Consider the following 9,543-nt stretch of genomic DNA (forward strand, 5'->3'; position numbering starts at 1 on the left):
ACACACACACACACACACATACACACATATGGGTGCAGCAGCATGACAATAAGCTTATTTTTGTTTAGAGCAGACAACCAATCTGTGTGTGTGTGTGTGTGTGTGTGTATCGTGTGTATGCTGACACTGGTGATGAGCTGATTGCATGCAGCCCGGATTCTCCTGCTGCTCTGCTGACTGTGCAGTTCACACACACACACACACACACACACACACACACACACACACACACCCACACACACACACACACACACACACACACACACACACACACACACACACACACACACACTTGCTGACTTTACATCAGTTCTCTCCAGTGTTCAGAGAGCAGCTCAGAAATACAGAGATCAGAAACATTAAACCCCCATCTGATTCTCTCTCTCTCTCTCTCTCTCTCTCTCTCTTTCTCCAACTCACTCTTCTATCGTGTCTCTTCCACCCCTTTTCTTTTTTGTCTCTCCATCTGCTTTCACACAGATTTTTTTTAGTATTTCTCTCTTTTCTGTCTTTCTTTTTATATATATTCCTTCTCTCTTTTTATCTCTCTATCTTGCTCACTTCCTACTTCTCTTTATCTACATCTCTTTCTTTACATACATTTTTTTTTCTTTTCTAAATCTTTTTCTTTCTCTCTTTCCATCTCTTTTTTCTCTTCTCCTCCACTTTCCCTCCTTTCCTTCTTTTTCTTTTTACTCTTTTCATTATCTCTTTTTCTCTTTCTTGTATCTTTTACCCTCGTTTTCTTTTCTTTCTTTCCTTCTTTCTACTCTCTCATCCTTTGCTCCTCTTCTAATTCTGTTTTTTTCATTTGACTTTTACTATCATTCTATCACCCTTCTCTTCTCTTTTTCTATTTCTCTTTTTCTTGCTCACTCTTTTCTCCTGTCTCTACCCTTCCTTTTCTTTTTTGTCTTTCTTACTATCCATCTGCTCTCTCACTTTTTTCCTCTTTCTTTTTATATATTTCTTGTCTCTTGTTCTCTTTCCACTTCTGTTTCTCTACACTCCTTTTCTACACACCTCTTTTCCCACTCATCCTTTTCTCCTTCTCCTTTCTTTTTTCCTTTCATCATTCTCTCTATTTCTCTTTCTTAGATCCTTTACCCTTGCTTTCCTTCTTCATTCCTCCTCTCTCATCCTTTGCTCTTCTTCTATTTCATTTTAACTTTTACTATCATTCTATCTCCCTTCTCTTCTTTTTTTTCTTTCTGTTCTTAGTGTTGCTCTCTCTCTCTCTTTCTCTCTATCTCTCTATCTGTCTCTCTCTGCGTGTCTGTGTGACTTCCTTTGGACAAACTGAACTTTTGAAGTTCTGCAGTGTTACATCTACACATCCTGTTTATTCCAAATATTGATAAAACTTATAAACAGTTTCCACACACTTACACACACACACACACACACACACATACACACACACACACCCATAGGTGTCCAAGCTTTGAGTCAGAAGTGTGCCGAACTTCCTGCACCTCCACTAAAGTCATATAGAAGCTAATAACGGGCCACACGTGCCATATGCACCCTATAAATCCCATTCTGATCGTGAGAAAGAAAGTTAGGATGAATAACAATGAAGCTTTGTTGTTTCGGCCCCCGTAACATACTGACCGTCAGCGGCCCACAGAAGGAGCCTGGAGATGCAGGAGGGAGGCGGAGGAAGGAGACGGGCCGGGGGGGAGGAGTGTGTTTGGATGAGGATGGGGGAGGCAGGTCGAGTGGCAGATGCTCGCGTGCCTTTACAAAGACACCCCAACCCCCCCGTGATCTCTCGACCCGCGGACCCGAGCACTCTATTTACGTTCACATTCACATTTACATTTACATTCCCGTCTGGCAGACACCCTTATCCTGGGACACTTCCAGAAGTGCTTGGACGTCTGCTTGCAAAATGTATTCCAACCGTCCAACACTAATGTAGGACTTTGACAAAGATAATGGCTTACGATGGGTGTCCAACATATCCTTAAGCTAGCATTTAACTGTTTTTTCTGGAGCTTTGAGAATAACTATCTATATATTGGGATACCTACACATCGGCTTAAACTACCACATGGTTTACTGATATCGCATTCTAACTCCATAAGAATGAATATGGAAGAATATCTAGAGGAAACTGAGTTGTGGCGATGGTACCAACCAATTAAAGTACCACACTGAAGTTCACTGAGCTCTTTAGCACCAACCATTCTTTCACTAATGGCTGTAAAGGCAGTCTGCATGGCACGTTGACTCTTTTGTTGAACACTACAGTGCTTAGTTACATTGTACTGTCAAATTCTACTGAACACTTTGCTGTGGAAGACAGAAGTCTTGTCCAGAATAAGTGATGTAGACTTCTCTGAGCTTGGAAGCATCTAGGATTAACCGTAACCCAGTTGGAATGCGTTTTGTGGTCAAACTAATAACTGTTTCTGATTTTTTTGGAAGGAATGGAGACAATGAGACCAAAGACAAAAAGCAGGCCTATCATCCAGGATCTGTCATGGTATGGGGTTGTTTCAATGCACTTGAAATTTAATGCAGTTTTAATGCAAGTCAAAAAGCACATTAAGATCTTAAAGCAACATACAGTTTGCTGCATTCAAAAACAACGAAGCTTTCCAATAAGACAATGCAAAACCAAATGCTGCACACATTACAAAAACATGGCTGCAAACAATAACTGCGACAACAATAACTCCATCCAAGACGTGTTAAGTGAGAGGGAATGGCAACATTACAAAGTGGCACGTAAATGGTTTATTGACCTTACTTTTTTTTTGCAATGTGTTGCAGGGCTAACACACAGGAATAGAGGTGTATTGTCTATCGACTAGACAAAATATTAAATATCTTTTGTTAATTCTGTATGTCTTAGTAAATTTAATGATGACTGTCCCAACATTTTCTGATCAGAGCTTTTAGAAAACAAGTCTTCCTAATTGCTACTTGAAGAGTATAGAGGCTCTAGTTCAGTTTTGAAGACACCAGATTGGCTTAATTCCACCGCCTGGACACCGATAGAGTAAGGAAGAGTGTAGATGCCTGATTCCACCATAATGCTCCCTTCCCCCCTATCATCTGCCTGGATTTGAGCGGGACGGGTGTGCTTTACCCCCGCAAACAGTTTCCACGGCCCCTCAGTGCTCCCCGCACCATCCCACCTGCCAGGATCTTTTGTGATTGTGATCCTTTTCATTTCAATGACAAAGTTAACTCTCCCAGCCCCCATAAGGGGAGGGGCAGGGGTAGTGGTGACTTTACAACCACAGCACGGAAACCTAGCCCTGACTATCCAAAGGAAGCCATCTGACAGAGCATATGACGCTGCCAGATTTCACCTACCCGCACTCGTTTAGGCCCATAGAGCAGTTTAAGCCATGCTGTAAAACTTTTTGTTGTATTATGGCCCGATTCCAATCCAAAAGTGGGCCACTTTGGACCCTAATGCAGTAAAAGGGAGGTGAGAATTGATTCGAATAAAAGCGAATTGGTGGAATTCGTCAACGGTGACAGCCGGCAGTGTTTGGATGCATTGATTTGTGGAGCCGCCTTGTTGCTGCTTGTTTCTGCTGCTTACAAAAAAAAAAAAAAAAAAAAAAAACCCACACACACTTCTACAGTTCAGCACACTCCCACAATAGCGTTTTAGTGCCGATATGTGATTAGCTCCTGAACACAAGGTGCGGTGCAGCATCTGCCGCTTTAGTGGAGCTACCGAAGAGCCATGTGCGGCTCATGAACAAAACCACCCACTTGTTTAAAACGCTCAGACTTGAACTTCTTTGAGCATGAAATGTGATTAGCAGGTTGTAATGACATTAGATTTGAAGGAATATATGCACATTGCAGTCAGTGTGGATTAAAGAATGAGGGTAGGCAGAATGAGAGTGTGTGTGAGAGAGAGAGAGAGAGAGAGAGAGAGAGAGAGATTGAAAAGAATGGAAATGTAAAGCCATGGATAACTTGATTACGTTCTCACAGTGCGTTCTGACTGTGCCGATTACAGTGGATGAAAAGTTGTGTCTCGTGAACACCAACCGACCATAAATTAAAAAGCCTACTTAGACTGGCTTTAACTTTAAGTTCTATCCATTGCTCAAATTGAGGAACATATTGGCACCAGGCCTACTGCCAGGCTTGGGCTATAGAGGTGTATAAATCCCCAGTATTGAGCTGCAGAAAAGTGGGTAGAACTGTGTTCTCTGGTACGATGGAAGGATGAGTTAGGGAGTAGGGAATGAGGTGGGTAGTGAATATTTAAAACCCTGAGCTTAAGGACAAACACTTTTTCAAATCCTTAAACCAATGCTTCAAAGTCTTTTAGAAACAATGGTCCTCCTACTGCATACTTACTTACTTACTGTACAGTATGTCCAACAAACTAAATAATTGCTTCTATGCAGTCTTTAATCCTTACTGGTTCTTGGCCTGGTAATTCTAAAGGCAAAGCCATATATATAGTACAGTTGATTTTGGAAGATTGCTGTCAGAATTTGATTGCATTCAACCATATCTCATCCCCAACTCATTCCATTCAAATGAATTTGATGGAGCACCACCATTCCAGAGAATATAGTTTCACTTCTCCACAGCTTAATACTGGGATATATATACCTCTACATCTTCTTCACACCTGGCATTAGATATGATGACGATAGTTTTTTTTTTTTTTTTTTTTTTTTTTTTTTTTTTTTTGTCTCTCCTCCAGGGGAAGTCTTATTCCATTGACAACAATTCCCAAACATTTGGAGATTCTAATGCATTATTGGAAAATATTTTAGTGAATATTGACTTTTAGTGGTGTCAACTTCTAAGAATTTTAACCTTGGGCTCCAAGTATATTGTATATTTCCTTTTATTAAATGAATAATATTGGTTCTTATATGGCTTAGTAACTACCAACCCAACTTTTGAAGATCTACTGAGATATTGCACATTGAACCTTCATGCAGATGTCATCCCCAACTGAACAACCAATTGATTCCATCCATTGTATCTACAATAGTGTTACTGCCTTCAGAAGTCACAGGTTAGCTGAATGCATTTTGTCAGATCTTGTTTGGATGAGAAACCTGCATGGAAGCAAAACTTCAAACAGCCTGTTATAGAGTAGAACTTTCATCGCAAAAAAAAATTGCAGTATTAGCAGTTTACAATGTCACCCTGACCTGCATGACATGTGATACTCAGCTACTTCAGATCTGCCTCGTGCTTGGCTTTGTCTAATCATGCTGTCCTTCTGTTTAAACTCTGAGAGGTTTGATTTTATATGCTGGATGTTTCCCACAGTCAGCCCAGGCTGCAGATATCCAGAACTTCACTGCACTTCAATGCACCATCAATCTGACTGACAGTAATACGTCTTACTCCTACATCTATTTTATTGCTATCTAATGCTTTCCTGTTTGGCATCTACTGCATCTACATGCACAGTGTCTGTTTGTTGCGTTTAATGGTGGATGTACTGCACAGATAATGCTGAACTGGGTTAACTGATTCATTTCCGAGTTAGTCTGAGAAACTAGATGACTAAATTCATAACTTAAACTAGACTAAGTGCATTTAACTCAAGAATTCTTCTGGTCTGGTTCTGGTTTAAGTTGTCTCCCTGAGGAAAAGGTAGTTTATCTAATTAATGCGATTGTAAATAGCTTTCACCACTTTGTCCACTTAATATGTGAAAATTTTCTTTATATTGCGGGTGTTTAGTTTGCAACACCTACATAACCATGTGATGTACCTCAGTGACAACCACTGCCTGAAACTACTTGAACTGCACATCATTGTTTTGTTTTCGTTCAGAAAATGCAGGGGAACTTTGTGTTGTTCTTGTTGCTCTTAAAGGAGAACTCGAGTGTAAAATTGACTTTGGGTGTAGTAAAACATGATAAATAGTACTAACCTTTGTTGAATATCCCACCTTCATTATTAATAAACGTATTGTGCAGTTTTAAAGTTATCAAGGCCTTGTTTCAAATGTCAGGGCTCTCCAGATTCTACCAATGAGGTGTGGAGCTACTTTAAACCTGGACAATGGTGTAAAAAAGCGATTTATTTGCAGGGGCAAAATATGCCCCATTAAAACCCATGCTAGGCTGTTTGGACAAACTGCACAAATTAGCTGGATCTCGAAAAGCTGTGGGAGAACAGAGGTGGGCTATTCAACAAAGGTTAGTACTCTTTATTATGTTTTACCTCACCCAAAGTCAATTTCACACCAGAATTCTCCTTTAAATACTCCTTTAAGCATTGACTTTGTAATGTGGTTACATTTATTATCAAGTATAATTTTGGGACTGTATTTTGTCTTCAGTCAGTAAATAGATTACAACACAAACAGTACATGTAGGTTCTGTGTTTCTATTACATGATTTCAGCCCTCAATTTCTGGTCTGACTAAGTCAGATTCTGGGTCAGTCTGAGTTATATGAGTTGAGTGTTGCTGACAACACAATTAAGTCTCTGTAAAGCATAACCTTTAAGAAAACAATCACATCCTTCACAACTCTGACCTGGATTTGAGTCACATTCTTTGATTTCCTCAACAGATTATCTATAGATGATCACATTGGGAGCAAAGCATCTGTTAAAACTTCAAAAGTTAAAAACTACTCAACATTTTGAATGGAACTTTTCCATTGAGAGGAAAATATGATGACTAGACGACTGGGTCAGAACATCTACAGAATGATTTCTGGGTTGTTATGGAAATAAAATGGTCAGTACATACCTTAAGAAGGACAACATGTAAACCAACAAGGTCATGGGCACCTGAGGCAAATGCTAAGGTAGTATTGTTAAATATGGCCAGTAGCTGGCATGCTAATGTGTGATAATCACATTAGTGAAAACAAGGCCAGTAGCCAACGTGCATAAGCCAGAGTAGCGCTGTTGGCTTAGCTCAGAGTAGCTGGTGTGAAAATTCACAGCTCTCTATTTGATATTTAGTTGAGAGTCAATGGAAAGATAAGCACTTCCAAAAAGTCCAAATCTATCTATCTGGAGTAAAATTAAGTAAACCTCTGTCAGCTTAGATCTTCTGAATCCTCGGCTAAAAACCAGAAATGGCTGTTTATTTAACTCTATCTCACTTAGATGGTAAGTGCAACAACAAAGAACATCAGATCTTCAAAAACCCAGAAAACCCAAGCTTCACCACCTCATTTGTGCTGAGATGTTACCTGCATGTTCCTACAAGCATTTAGGAGACATTTATCATGTGGTTCAGAGAACCATTGTGGTTTTAGAGCCCAAATAAATTGACATTTCAACAGACTGTTTAGTCTGATTGTGAGATTATGGATTATTACAGTTTTTTTTCACCCTGTGAATAAAGAGGGTGCGAAAAAGTTTACTAATACCAGCAAATATTGTTGTTCAACGCTAACAATGCCAGAAAGTGCTCTGTACTCAACTCTATCTCACTTAATTAGTAAGCGTGTCAGTGCAACAACAAAGAACCTCAGATCTTCAAAAACCCAGAAAACCCAACCTTCACCACCTCCTTTGTGCTGAGATGTTACCTGCATGTTCCTACAAGCATTTAGGAGACATTTATCATGTGGTTCAAAAGGTTTTTGTGGCTTTAGAAGCCAAATGAAATGACATTTCAACAGATTGTCAGATTATGGATTATTACAGTTTTTTTTTCCACCCTGTGAATATAGGGTGCAAAAAAGCGGACTAATACTAGCAAATATTGTTGTTCAATGCTAACAATGCCAGAAAATGCTCTGTACTCAACTCATCTCACTTAATTAGTAAGCGTTTCGGTGCAACAACAAAGAATCTCAGATCTTCAAAACCCAAAAACCCAGAAAACCCAACCTTCACCACCTCCTTTGTGCTGAGATGTTACCTGCATGTTCCTACAAGCGTTTAAGAGACATTTATCATGTGGTTTAGAGGGGGTTTGTGGTTTTAGAAGCCATTTCAAAAGATTGTTTAGTCTGATTGTCAGATTTTGGAGTATTACAGTTTTTTTTCCCACCCTGTGAATAAAGAGGGTGCAAAAAAGCGTAGCTATACTTGCAAATACTGTTGTTCAACGCTAACAATGCTAGGAAATGCTCTGTACTCAACTCTATCTCACTTAATTAGTAAGTGTTTAAGTGCAACAACAAAGAACCTCAGATCTTCAGAAACCCAGAAAACCCAACCTTCACCACCTCCTTTGTGTTGAGATGTTACCTGCATGTTCCTACAAGCATTTAGGAGACATTTATCATGTGGTTCAGAGGGGGTTTGTGGTTTTGGGGCCCAAACTAAATGACATTTCAACAAATGAGGCTTCAAATCCCCCGTATTGCAGCCGCGTGCCTCCAAATAATGGGGGGTTGTGAGCGTATGGAGGTCTGGAGAACGAGCTCCTTGCAGGACCGCTGCAATTACCGAGCTGGATTGTCTTCTGGAGCCCTTCTGCAGCAGATGGCTAGCTGTTTGCTTGCTTACAAAACCCTCCCAGTCGCACGTGTTTGCTTTGTGTGGGAGCGTGGGCGAAGACGGCGAGTTCCGAAGTCATAGGAATGGCATAATGCAGAGAGCTGGGGTTCAGCTGAGTGACCCCTGGATGAAATGGCATTTGGTGTGTGTGTGTGTGTTGGGGGGGATGGGGTGGTATTGGGGGTTATTTTGGGGGGTTGTGGTGGGATCTCTTTTGTCTGACGATTCACCACGCACACGTGTGCATTCTGTCCAATAACTCAACCTCCTCATTCAGGCCCAATTCAGCACACAAGCGTTTTCAAAGAAGCAATAAAACCAAACCCAGTGGAAGAGCGAACACAGCGCTGATCAGAGCTTTACTCATCGCTATAGCCATGTTCTCCTCCCCCTACTACTCCTCATAAAGTTGCAGGAGGAGTTTAAACAGTTCAAATTTGCTGCTTACTGATTTCTGGAAGTATAGGAGTACAAGCATGTGTGTAGAACACTCAGCGCACCGATCAGCCACAACATTAACACCACTGACATATAAAAATCATCTACTGTGGCATCTCCAAAAGATATATTGGGCAACAAGTGACAAATACCTTGTTTTAAGTGTTAACTATGAAAGATTCCTATTGTTTTGACAGATCATTTTGCTTAAATCAGAATATCATTGATAATTTAGTTTTTTTTTGGCAAGAAATGGTGATTAAAACAGGGAAACATGTCTACCAATTGAATGCAACATTTTTCATTGTATATACATCTCTGGAAAAAAAAATAAGAGACATCATTCTGAATCTAAATTTTTGATTAAAATGAACATTGTTGTTTTATTCCTAATTTCCAAATAAATATATAGTATTTTGGATCATTTATTTGCAGAAAATGAGAAATCACAAAAAAAAGATGCAGAGCTTTCAGACCTTAAATATTACAAAGAAAACAAGTTTTAAGATTTCAGAAATCAATATTTCGTGGAATAACTCTGGTTTTTATGCATCACAGGCATGTTATCCTCCACCAGTCTTACACACTGCTTTTGGATAACTTTATGCCACTACTGGTGCAAAAATTCAAGCAGTTCAGCTTGGTTTGATAGCTTGTGATATATATATATATATA

Source organism: Astyanax mexicanus, chromosome 10, assembly GCF_023375975.1.
Source record: "Astyanax mexicanus isolate ESR-SI-001 chromosome 10, AstMex3_surface, whole genome shotgun sequence".
Classification (NCBI taxonomy): domain Eukaryota; kingdom Metazoa; phylum Chordata; class Actinopteri; order Characiformes; family Acestrorhamphidae; genus Astyanax; species Astyanax mexicanus.